This window comes from Ailuropoda melanoleuca, chromosome 5 (genome assembly GCF_002007445.2).
Source record: "Ailuropoda melanoleuca isolate Jingjing chromosome 5, ASM200744v2, whole genome shotgun sequence".
NCBI classification, from domain to species: Eukaryota; Metazoa; Chordata; class Mammalia; order Carnivora; family Ursidae; genus Ailuropoda; species Ailuropoda melanoleuca.
This window is the reverse complement of record NC_048222.1, coordinates 28327021-28339662: the sequence shown is the minus strand read 5'-3', so window position 1 is coordinate 28339662 and position 12642 is coordinate 28327021. Positions and strand designations below refer to the sequence as shown.

Sequence of the window (12642 nt, the reverse complement as noted above, 5' to 3'; positions counted from 1 at the left end):
GCCTGGTCCTACAAGGATTCTGAGATATTGTGCATGTGGGTGGGAAGATGATTCATTCTTGCTTCTACGAGGGGCTGTGCTACCTTAGGCCAGTTACTTACCCTCTGTGTCAGGTCCTTAATATGCAGAAGAATGCTTTACGTGGGGGTATGAAGATGCAAAGAATAAGTTGAGCACATAGTAAGTCCTCCATAAATATTATTATTGTATTCAGTGTGATTATTATTGTACTGGAGTGATGGTTGCTTAAATTTTCAGGAACGAGGGAAACAACCTGAATTCTCAGTAAGTCATTTCTCTCATTGTTTCTTCCCATTTTCCCCCATTTTTCATTTCCCATTCTNTAAATTTTCAGGAACGAGGGAAACAACCTGAATTCTCAGTAAGTCATTTCTCTCATTGTTTCTTCCCATTTTTCCCCATTTTTCATTTCCCATTCTCTGTTTTTTTTTTAAAGATTTTATTTATTTATTCGACAGAGATAGAGACAGCCAGCGAGAGAGGGAACACAAGCAGGGGGAGTGGGAGAGGAAAGCAGGCTCCTAGCGGAGGAGCCTGATGTGGGGCTCAATCCCATAACACCGGGATCACGCCCTGAGGTGAAGGCAGACGCTTAACCGCTGTGCCACCCAGGCGCCCCCCCCATTCTCTGTGTTAATAGTTCATGTTATTACTTTGTTTCCTGTGTTCTGTTTACTTTCTTACATAATCACCTGTTCTCCAATCTGCCTTTTTCTTCACGCAGTGGGCCACGTGTCAGTGTATGCCTAGTTGTCCAGACACACAGACCCTCCGGGGAGTACATGTTTGAGTTTGATGGGGATGAGCAGTTTTATGTGGACCTGGATAAGGAGACTGTCTGGCAACTGCCAGAGTTTATTCATGCCTTCGACTTTGATGCTTGGAGGCGTGTTGCTGACATCGTCACAGCAAGGAAGGACTTGAACATCCTGATCCAAGGATCCAACCACACCAGGGCCACAAATGGTACTGCTTGCTCTTGCTCATTTCTCCACCACCCAACTGCAGGGATAGGAGATTCCCTCTACTGCATAGAGAAAGGGAGACTCAGATGTCCACTCATGAATGAAACTCTCCTCATAAATGAACAATATTCAGTCCATAAAACTGGGTGCTTCGGTCATCAAAGGAGTCATGTTCTTATTCAAGAACAAGGTTGGGGTGGGGGAGGCCAGCCAGGAGCATGAGAAGCTATGACTTTGATCTGGGAGCCATGGTTTGGCGGGGAGGGGGGGGACAAAGGGTCGGCATGAGAGAGGTGGCCCCTAACCTGGAGAATATAGGGGTTAGGGTGGTGGAGACCTTTGAGATTCAGCCAAAGGCAGCAGACTTAGCAGGTCCTGCCCCTTCTCAGAGCCACCTGAGGTGACTGTGTTTCCAAAGGAGCCTGTGGAGCTGGGACAGCCCAACACCCTAATCTGCCACGTGGACAAGTTTTTCCCACCTGTGCTCAATGTCACATGGCTGTGCAATGGGCAAATTGTCACCAAAGGAATAACTGAGACTGTCTTCCTGCCCAGCACAGAATTCAGATTCCACAAGTTCCACTACCTAACCTTCCTTCCCACAGCTGAAGACGTCTATGACTGCAAGGTGAAGCACTGGGGCCTGGACCAGCCGCTCCTTCAGCACTGGGGTATGGAGCCCCGTCCCTTTGCCAGTGCTGTCCTGACACCATCTTTATTTCCAGGATCCATCTCTCAGCAGCACCTGCTTTCCTTAATCTCATGTGTCTTATTGTCACTTTATCCAAACTTCACTGGTGATCTCACAATTTTTAACTCTTCATACTCCTACACCTGAGGCCAGCTCTTGCTCTCTGCGCCTTTTAACTCTGTCTTTCCTTTGTGCCTCAGAGGCTCAGGAGCTGATCCAAGTGCCTGAGATGAAAGGGACTGTGGTCTGTGTCCTGGGCCTGGTGGCAGGTGTGGCAGGCATCCTCACTGGCATCGCTGTCCTGAAGACCAGGTGGCCCGACAGCATCCCCAGGTGCAGGGGCTCCTGTGAGTCATTCCAGTGCTGGTACCAGGGACACAGTGCAAAAGAGGAGGCAGCCTGGTAGGGGTGGTGGATGGGAAGGAGAAACACTTCAACAGGGGCTCTTCAAGCACATTGTATTTCAGAATCACTGACTAGAGGAAACAATACGCTGATAAAGAACATCAGTTGAGTTGCTTACTACTTACCAGGTGCTATTCTATATGCTTCTTATGTATTCACTTACTTATGTCTGGAAGTTGGTACCATTATTTCCCCATCATACAGAGGGGGAAGCAGACATGAAGAGGGGTGAAGGAGCCTGTCCAGGGTCACACAGCTTGAAAGGTATAGAGTTTGGATATGAATTCAGGCCTTGGGACTCCAGAGGCTCAGTCTTATCCACTATGTAGGTTATATATATCATCTGCACTCATTTTATCTCTCCCTGACAATCTTCATAACCTCGATTTTCCTCTGTTGTCATAGTGACGTCTACGAACCTCCAATACTGTGTTAAACATTTGTAATTATAAAGGACATCCTACCTTTTGCATAATCTCAAAGGGAATGCATTTAATTTCTCCATAAATATATTTGCTATAGATTTTTGGTTAATAATCTTTACATGTGGTAAAATTGATCAAATTGTTTATGCAATTAATGAGTTGAATTCAGTTGAAATTAATATGATGTTCTTTTTTGGTTTACTGATTTTTTTGGATTGTATTATTGATATTCTGACATTGCCTTCACTGCATTCCTAGGTGTTTTGTGGGTCTCAGCCTAACCATGGTGATGCAATCAGCTAGGAATGCCTGAGGGCACTCACCTGGGTCCCTACTACTTGTGGGGAGTCCCTACAGACATTTCCCAGACAGGCCCTGTGGTTCTTATGACTGCAAGACACTCTTCAGCAACAACCATTAGGGAACTTTGAAAAAAACCCAAGATTTATTAGCTTATTATTCACAAGTCCTGGAGGGTACATGGCCTGCCCAGAGCCACACAGTGAAGTTGTGGGGGGTAGAAGAGACCTGGGGATCTGCCATTATTGGGGTTGAGGAAGGGGTGTCTCGGATTTCATAGGGTCACTCTTTATTGGTGAATTTGTAAGAACTGGAATGAAAGCGCAGGAAGGGAAAAGCAGGGTCACTCAAGCAGTCCGTTATCTCATCTAGGTCACCCAGGGCTTTCTAAAAGAGGAGCTTCATGGGGGGGAGGGGAACGCAGCCTGGCTCTTTATTCTTTATCTAGTTGTATATCAGGCAATATGAGTCTTTTCCACACATATCTTTGAGATGGATGACTTGGCAATCAAAAGTTTAATGTCAGGCACTTACATTACAATAAACTGATAGTCATGCACTTACACTATCCTAGTACAAATCTTATTTGATCAAAATGAATCATTCTTGTAATACATTGTTGGATTCAGTGACATGGCTGACATTAATCCATAATTTTCTTCTCTTGTACTATCCTTAGCTGGCTCTGAAAATAAAGATCACCAGCCTCATAAGATGATTCAGAAAGCTTTTGTTCCTTTCTGTGTTCTAGAATGACACGTTTAATAGAGGAACGATTTGTTTTTGAAATGTCCTAGCTGCCACATTAGGACAGGAGCTGTTGGGAAGGTGTTCTTTGCCTTCCAAGCTGTTGTCTTTGATGCTCATGACTCTATTTCAGGTTTCTATTACTTCCTGTAGTTTTGACCTTTTAATCTTTCTAGAAATGTATTCATCTAATCTAAATTTTCAGATTTATTGGAATAGAGTTGATCATAACAAACTTTTTTTCATTTAAAATGTCTGTGTAGTGCGGTGCCTGGGTGGCACAGCGGTTAAGCGTCTGCCTTCGGCTCAGGGCGTGATCCCGGCGTTGTGGGATCGAGCCCCCACATCAGGCTCCTCTGCTATGAGCCTGCTTCTTCCTCTCCCACTCCCCCTGCTTGTGTTCCCTCTCTCGCTGGCTGTCTCTATCTCTGTCAAATAAATAAATAAAATCTTTAAAAATAAAATAAAATAAAATAAAATAAAATAAAATAAAATGTGTAGATAGTCGTTTCTCCTTTTCATTCTGAATATTCTACATTTTCTTTAGTGGTTTGACCAGATGGGTCTATTAGCCTCTTTACACTTTCCATTGAATCAAACTTTGATTTTGTTTATCTTCCCTATTTTTTGTTCTCTAGTTCACTGAATTCTGCTCTTGTCCATATTATTTACATTTTTTTCTTCTGCTGTTTTTCTACTTTCCCATTCTCTTAACAGAAATGATTAGCACATTCGTTTTCAGGCTTTCTTTCCTAACACATTTGTTTAAAAGCTAGATGTTTCCTTCTAGACACTACTTTTGATATACAGGTTTTCACTGAATACTAAGTGTTCCGTCATTTATATTTTCATTCCTATGGTTATTTAATTGCATGTTTGGGGTATATGGAGTTCATTTGTTTATTCTTTTTCATCAATTTAGAATTCAATTACATTATGGCCAAAGAACATACGTGACATTAATTCGAACACACTGAGGACTTCTTTGTGGCTTAATAAATGTTGTTTTCATAAACGTGCCACGTCTGCTTGAAAACAACGTGCATGGTGTTGGTTGTGGAAATCTCTATGTACTTATTTGAGCCTTTTACTTGATTATTTAGATCTTCTATATCTTTATTTTCTGTTTGCTTCTGCTCTTAGTTTTTGAGGATATGTTAAAATCTGCAGTTTAATTTAAGATTTTCAATTTTTAGAGCCTTTCTCCACATATTTCTGTCATTTGTCGCTCTTGTATTTTGAGGTTTTATTTTCAGGGGGATATATGTTCATGTTCATTATAGTTTCTTGCTCTAGGTTTTCACTGTCTTTAATTCTCTTTTGGCAGATGTGAGATTTTTTTATGTCGGTCATCTTTGTTTATCCGCCTGAAGTGCCTTTTTCCATTATTTGGGTTTTTTTTTAAGATTTTATTTATTTATTCGACAGAGATAGAGACAGCCNGAGAGAGGGAACACAAGCAGGGGGAGTGGGAGAGGAAGAAGCAGACTCATAGCAGAGGAGCCTGATGTGGGGCTCAATCCCACAACGCTAGGATCATGCCCTGAGCCGAAGGCAGACGCTTAACCGCTGTGCCATCCAGGCGCCCCCCATTATTTGGTTTTTGACCTTTCATTTATTCTGACTTTGTTAGACTGTGTTGAAGGTACAATTTGGGAGTCTCTTCTTTTTAATTGGTTGTTGAACTCATTCAATTTATTGCAATTACTATTATATTAAAAATTTACTATCATTTTATTAAAATGTTTTATTTAATATACTTTATTCTTGTTCATTTTTCTCATCTCTCATCCCTAAAGGCTAGGCCAAATTCTGTTACTCTATAAGTGGCATTTTCTAATTATACTCATGAATGGCTTATCTTAATGCCCTTAATCATATTCATTAAGACACTGATAAATCTATCTAACCTTCCTGACTCACAAAAGAGACAAAAACTTGGCAGTACTTTCGTTTCTCCCTAATATCACTACTTAGCACCTCCTTTATGTTAATATCAACTACATTTTTAGTTCCAGTTTGTTTTAAATGCATTTTTTCTTACTTTATTTATTTCTATTTTTTATTTTAATGTTCTTTTATTATATTATGTTAGTCACCATACAGTACATCCCTGGTTTCTGATGTAAAGTTCGATGATTCATTAGTTGCGTATAACACCCAATGCACCGTGCAATACGTGCCCTCCTTACTACCCATCACCAGTCTATCCCATCCCCCCACCCCCTCCCCTCTGAAGCCCTCAGTTTGTTTCCTAGAGTCCAGAGTCTCTCATGCTTNATAGTCTCTCATGTTTCATTCCCCCTTCTGATTACCCCCCCTTTCTTTATCCCTTTCTTCCCCTACCGATCATCCTAGTTCTTATGTTCCATAGATGAGAGAAATCATATGATAATTGTCTTTCTCTGCTTGACTTATTTCACTTAGCATTATCTCCTCCAGTGCTGTCCATGTTGCAGCAAATGTTGAGAATTCATTCTTTCTGATAGCTGAGTAATATTCTATTGTATATATGGACCACAACTTCTTAATCCAGTCATCNAGTCCATAGTCTCTCATGTTTCATTCCCCCTTCTGATTACCCCCCTTTTCTTTATCCCTTTCTTCCCCTACCGATCATCCTAGTTCTTATGTTCCATAGATGAGAGAAATCATATGATAATTGTCTTTCTCTGCTTGACTTATTTCACTTAGCATTATCTCCTCCAGTGCCGCATGTTGCAGCAAATGTTGAGAATTCATTCTTTCTGATAGCTGAGTAATATTCTATTGTATATATGGACCACAACTTCTTAATCCAGTTGTCTGTTGAAGGGCATCTCGGTTCCTTCCACGATTTAGCTATTGTGGACAATGCTGCTATGAACACTGCGGTGCATATGGCCCTTCTCTTCACAACGTCTGTATCGTTGGGGTAAATACCCAGTAGTGCAATGGCTGGGTCATAGGGTAGCTCCATTTTTCAGGACCTCCATACTGTTTTCCAGAGTGGCTGTACCAACTTGCATTCCCACCAACAATGTAGGAGGGATCCCCTTTCTCCACATTGGCGTAAGGTGGCATCTTAGTGTGGTTTTGATTTGAATTTCCCTGATGGCTAATGGTTTTGAACATTTTTTCATGTGTCTGTTAGCCATTTTTATGTCATCATTGGAAAAGTGTCTGTTCATATCTTCTGCCCATTTTATGATTTGTTTGTTTCTCGCGTATTGAGTTTGAGAAGTTCTTTGTAGATCTTGGATACCAGTCTTTTATCTGTAGCATCACTTGCAAATATATTCTCCCATTGGATACCAGTCTTTTATCTGTAGCATCACTTGCAAATATATTCTCCCATTCTGTGGGCTGCCTCTTAGTTTTTTTGACTGTTTCCTTGGCTGTGCAGAGGCTTTTTATCTTGATGAAGTCCCATGAGTTCATTTTGTCTTTTGTTTCTCTTGCCTTTGGAGATGTGTCATGAAAAATGTTGCCGTGGCCGATGTCGTAGAGGTTGCTGCCTATGTTCTCCTCTAGGATTTTGATGGATTCCTGTCTCACATCGAGGTCTTTCGTCCATTTGGAGTTTATGTAGCTGTCCAATTTTCCCAGCACCATTTATTGAAGAGACTGTCTTTTTTCCACCGGATGTTTTTTCCTGCTTTATCAAAGATTAGTTGCCCAAAGAGCCGAGGGTCCATTTCTGGGTTCTCTATTCTGTTCCATTGGTCTTTGTGTCTGTTTTTGTGCCAGTACCATGCTGTCTTTGTGATCACAGCTTTGTAGTACAGCTCGAAATCCAGCATTTGTCTTTGTGATCACAGCTTTGTAGTACAGCTCGAAATCCAGCATTGTGATGCCCCCAGCTTTGTTTTTCCTTTTTGACAGTTCCTTGGTGATTCGGGGCCTTTTCTGGTTCCATACAAATTTAAGGACTATTTGTTCCAGCATTTTTTCTTACTTTAAAAAATATCAGCCTTTGCTTTTTAAGGTAACAATAACTTCTTAAAATTATTTGATCTTTCTCATTTTCTTCTTCTCTCTTAGATGTGTTTGTCTTTTTTGGGAGGTGTTTTTTTTTTTTTAAGATTTTATTTATTTACTTGACAGAGATAGAGACAGCCAGCGAGAGAGGGAACACAAGCAGGGGGAGTGGGAGAGGAAGAAGCAGGCTCATAGCACAGGAGCCGGCTCGATCCCATAACGCCAGGATCACGCCCTGAGCCGAAGGCAGATGCTTAACCGCTGTGCCACCCAGGCGCCCCAAGGGAGGTGCTTTTTTTAAAAAAAAGTATTTTAGGGGCACCTGGGTGGCTCAGTTGGTTAAGTGTCTGCCTTCAGCTCAAGTCATGATCCCAGGGTCCTGGGATCAAGCCCCATGTCAGGCTCCCTGCTTCTCCCTCTGACCCTCATGCCACTTGTGCTCGCTCGTTCTCTCTCTCTTTCTCTCTCTGTCTCAGAGAAATAAAATATTTTTTAAAAATTTAAAAAGTATTTTAAAAGTGGTTTTTTGAATAGCAAAGCATCGAAGGTTGAAATGTTTGAGAGTATTCATGTTGTATTGAAATGACTGTGTATTGTGGGTATACATTTTGGGATTGAAAGTTCTTTTTGTTCAGTTCTATGCAAGTAACCTTCCACTGTGGGCTGCTGTTGATAGGAATGATGTCTATTTATTTTTCTCCAGATGGATCTGCTCTTGTTCTTTTATCGGTGGACGTGCTCTCTCTACAAGTGTTGACAATTTTCTTTTTGTCTTTGGAGATCTTACAGTTTTCTTATAATGTACTAGATAAGTGTGCTTTTTAAAGAGATATGTTTTTAAAAACTTCATTGGCCATCAATGTACCGTGTCAAACTAAGTTATTTCATCTTTCTATAAAGCCTAGAAATCTATTCTTTTTTTCAGACATTTCATCTCCTTTTACTCTTTCTCCCACTTTCTAGGTGTCTGATTATCAAGATGTCAGGATGTCAGTTTTGATCCTTCATGTCTCATAAGTTTTCTTTTAATATTCCCTATTGTTTAATCTTTTACACTGCCCTTGAGAGCATTTCTCAGTCTCACCGCTTGTTTATTAATTATTCTTCAGTTGCAGAAGTCCCACTAATTGTTTCATCTAAATATTCTTTATTCCAACCATTATTAAAGCTCACTATTTCTGCTTGATTCGTTGGTTTCTTTTTTGCTTCAAATTACTAATATCCTCCTTTACCTCTCTTTTTAAACCCTTTTACTCTGTGAGCTAGCAGGCATATGTAAGAAATACACAAAACATTAATGTACAGCCATTGATTATCAAGAGAACACCCATGTAACTAGCACCTAGGTCAGGGAATAGAACATTGCCAATTCCCCAGAGGCCCTCCTTAGGCCAGTAGATAATTTGTAAGCCTTTTAGGAGCTAGAAGCTCCTTTTACCCACATGGCCTGGCATATGTCCTTATAAATAGTAGGTCTTCAATACATGTGTCTGGTATAAGTGAGTAATATTATTTATTAATGTCTACTTATTGAATACTTTCTACCACCAAAGATTCCAACTCTTTTGAAATTAGACACATCCATGTGATTTGCTTTGGATAATGAAGTGTGAGAAGTGATGCATTATTTCCAGGAGGGATTATTAAGAGCCAGTATATGATTCACTAAGGTCCATCAGTCTGCTTGGGAAATTATGGGAGCAGATGTCAAAGAAGAAGGTCTGTCAGCCTGGTTCCCTGAGTAACTATAATTAGCAGAGCTACTTTGCTGTCACACTGGACATGTAGCATGAGTGAAAACGAGACATCATGTGATTTGTACATCAGCACCTCCTATCTTATTTTTATTGTATAAAATGCAAGGGAGCTCCCGGGTGGCTCACTTGGTTGAGTATCTGGCTCTTGATTTCAGCTCAGGTCTTGATCTCAGTGTTGTGCAAGAAAAGAGAAGTGTTCAAAGAGACTTCAAAGAAGTGGAGAGGCAGGAGAGTTAGAAGAATATTTCATCACCTAAGCCAAGGGAGCAGAAATTTCAGGAACAAGGAAATAATTAATGAATGTCAGATGTTTATAATCTGGCAACTAAGGTAAATATCCACTGGGCTAGTATTGAAGGGTTATTGGTGCCCCTTTAAGAGGAGCTTCAGAGCACTGTGGAGAGCTGGAGAGTGAAATGACATCTCCTTAGGGTACCCTTTGACTTCTCACTGATCCTCCTCTGGGGGCAACAACATTTGCTGGGCAGACCACCTCCTGAAGGGTCGGTGAGGAAAGAAAATGAAGGAGGCAGGGGTAAATGGATGGAGTATGCAAAGCTAAACGGGGAGTCCTAATCCCACTGTGTTTGTCCTACTGCAGGTGACAATCCTCATGTGACAGAAGAGGACATAGGGGAATCCTCAGCATCAGATCTACTTTAAAGCTCCAATGCCTCTGAATCTCTGTGCTCCTCAACACCAATGATTGATGTCCCCAAAGACCCCTCCAATTCTTGCCTATGATCCTACTCACACTTAGCACCTGCAAAGGGCCTGATACATAGAAAGTACTCAATAAATGCTGAAATTTGATGTATGGTGACAATTTAGTACCCTGGATGGTCTATAGGCCCTGGTTTCCTCTGAGACTCCTCCCTATAGAGCATTGTTTCTGAGTAATCCCAAGGACCAATAAATACCTGTGTGTGTTAGACATTTCTGGTGCCTTCTTTTTGACTCCAGGGCCTTTCCTTGGTCTCTGTATCTTCAGTTTCCTAGGAGCACATATCTTGGACCTGTAATGTGGATGTAGTTATTGCAGTTTCTGAGCCTGCCAGGTCTAGAGTATGTTTGCTTTGCCCTGGGTACTTCCCTAGCCTATAGCATGGGGTAGAGGGCACAGGATGGTTGGTGTCACTGTGGGGTTGAATTACTCTGAACTATTCATCTCATCTTCTCCATCCTGCTGCTAACATTCTTTGTTCACCCCCCTTTTATTTCACCCAGCATTCTGACCACTTCTAGACTCTGACTCCCAGGGCTCCTCTCTTCCTTCAGGCTGCAGAAAAGATCCATTTTCTAGTAGACACACTGTTTTGCAGGAGTTTCCCATGGTAAAGTTGTTAAGCCTTTACTCACTTAACGTCTTTTTTTTTTTTTTTTAAAGATTTTATTTATTTATTCGACAGAGATAGAGACAGCCAGCGAGAGAGGGAACACAAGCAGGGGGAGTGGGAGAGGAAGAAGCAGGCTCATAGCAGAGGAGCCTGATGTGGGGCTCGATCCCATAACGCAGGGATCACACCCTGAGCTGAAGGCAGACGCTTAACCGCTGTGCCACCCAGGCGCCCCTAGTCACTTAACGTCTTATACCATGTCGTACTGTACTCTATCCACTAGTCCTCTACCTGCCCCATCCTGCCAGGCTTTGCTTTATTCCCCTCATATTTTTTCAAGGTCACTTGCGACCATCTTTGCAGATTCCAGTATATTAGCTGGTTTACTGATGTCTGAATCTCAATTGTTAATTAAGGTCGTGTTTCTCACAGGGTCCCTGGGCCTGGAGCAAAGTATGGGATATGGATGAGTATCTGTTTCAGATGAAGAATTTTAACATAAACTGCTCACCATTCTGTTACACATGGTCTTGGTGGTAAACTGGAACTAGAAATTAAGAGGTGCTATGAGGATTTGATACAGAAAACTAGAAGTTATAATATTAAATTATGTATAATGAGCAGCTTAAGGAGATGCCACTTCATGTTTCTTCCTTCCTCTCTTGTCCTTTCCTAATGTGCTGGACATGGACGTGGGAGTTCTGGACATGGGGGACGTGGGGGGATGGTCAGCTGCAGTATGTATGGGCCTTAACCAAGCTTGACCTCATCACCCTCCTCTGCTGCTCTGGCCACCACTGGTCGTGGAATGAAGGTTCCTGCCTGGTTCTGTGGAAGGGCCCCTACCTGGAGCACTGACTCCACAGAGTGATCTTCAGACCTTGGACAATGCAGACTAACCATAATTTCTCCTTTCTGATCTTTGATGGATGTTGAAATGTCATTCTGATGACCCCTTTGTGAGAACCTTGTCCCTCCAAAATCACTCCAGACCACCAGGTACCATTGTCCCCATCATGTGCACACCCTGATCTCCTTCTCACTCTGGTGAGAATAGCAGCTCCTACACAATGTCAGAGCCCCAAAGTCTTTCTCAGGGAGTGGGCCCACATGGAAAGCCCCCTAAGGTCATTTCCCTGAGCTGGATTCTCCAAGAGCAGCAGCTCTGCACTTACCTGGGGTGTCTCTGCTCTGAACCAAAGGGGAGCTCAGCATCACCAAGGACATCACGAGAGCTGCCATCCCTGGGACCCCAGCGATCCTCAGAACCACCATCCTGGAGCCTGGGAGAGGATGGGGGCTGAGAGACTTGCAGTTAGAGCAGCTCTCACTCAATGGGCCCCTCTCCTGAAATATATTAATATATCATTAATATATTAATTTATATATCATATACTATATTAAAATATTAGAGATGATGAGCTTGGAGAGCCTTCCTTATCCCCTGGGTGTGGCCGAATTCTGAAAAAGGAACCAATAAGCAGGAATTGTTACTCACCAGACAGAAGTTTGATGTAAACACATGATTCTTTAAGGTGTTAAGATTCACTGAAGACAGTATAAGGAAAGGGATCCTCATTTGGGTGAGTCATAAGGTTTGACTGTTTATGTATTTTCCTCCCTAGGAACAGATCTTAAGGAATGTCATTCCCTCTCCATGGTGAACTCCATCCCCCTTGCATGGGGACATGTTCTGGGACAGAGCAAGTCCTAAGCAGTGTGTTGAAGATCTAGGGGGATTAGACTCCCTACCTTTAAACTTTGGGGTCCATCCTTTCTTTGCATTTCAGTATTTTTTGTGGGGGCAGAATTTGTAAACACCAAATGATCCCTTGCTAATTTACAGGTGGCTCCTGATTTTTTTTTTTTAACCCACTGTGACTAGTTTCCTCTCATGTAAAACGAAGATTATTACGGAGCCTATGTCATTGGTTTATTGGGAAATCTAATTGGGATAATAGTATTTGTGAATCTCTTAAAACAAAGCCTTGCACATAGTTAGGAAACAAGAAATGTTCATTATTATACTACAAG

The 12642-nt window shown here is 41.8% G+C and overlaps 1 long non-coding RNA gene across 1 annotated transcript; it reads right to left on the bottom strand.

The window, feature by feature from the left end:
* Positions 1 to 1681: 1681 nt before the first annotated feature.
* On the bottom strand, positions 1682 to 12513 carry LOC117802214. The gene is made up of 3 exons (XR_004625276.1): positions 11784 to 12513; positions 10192 to 10287; positions 1682 to 2076 (listed from the first exon to the last, which is right to left on the bottom strand). It is a non-coding gene; the product is annotated as an uncharacterized LOC117802214 (long non-coding RNA).
* Positions 12514 to 12642: the final 129 nt, after the last annotated feature.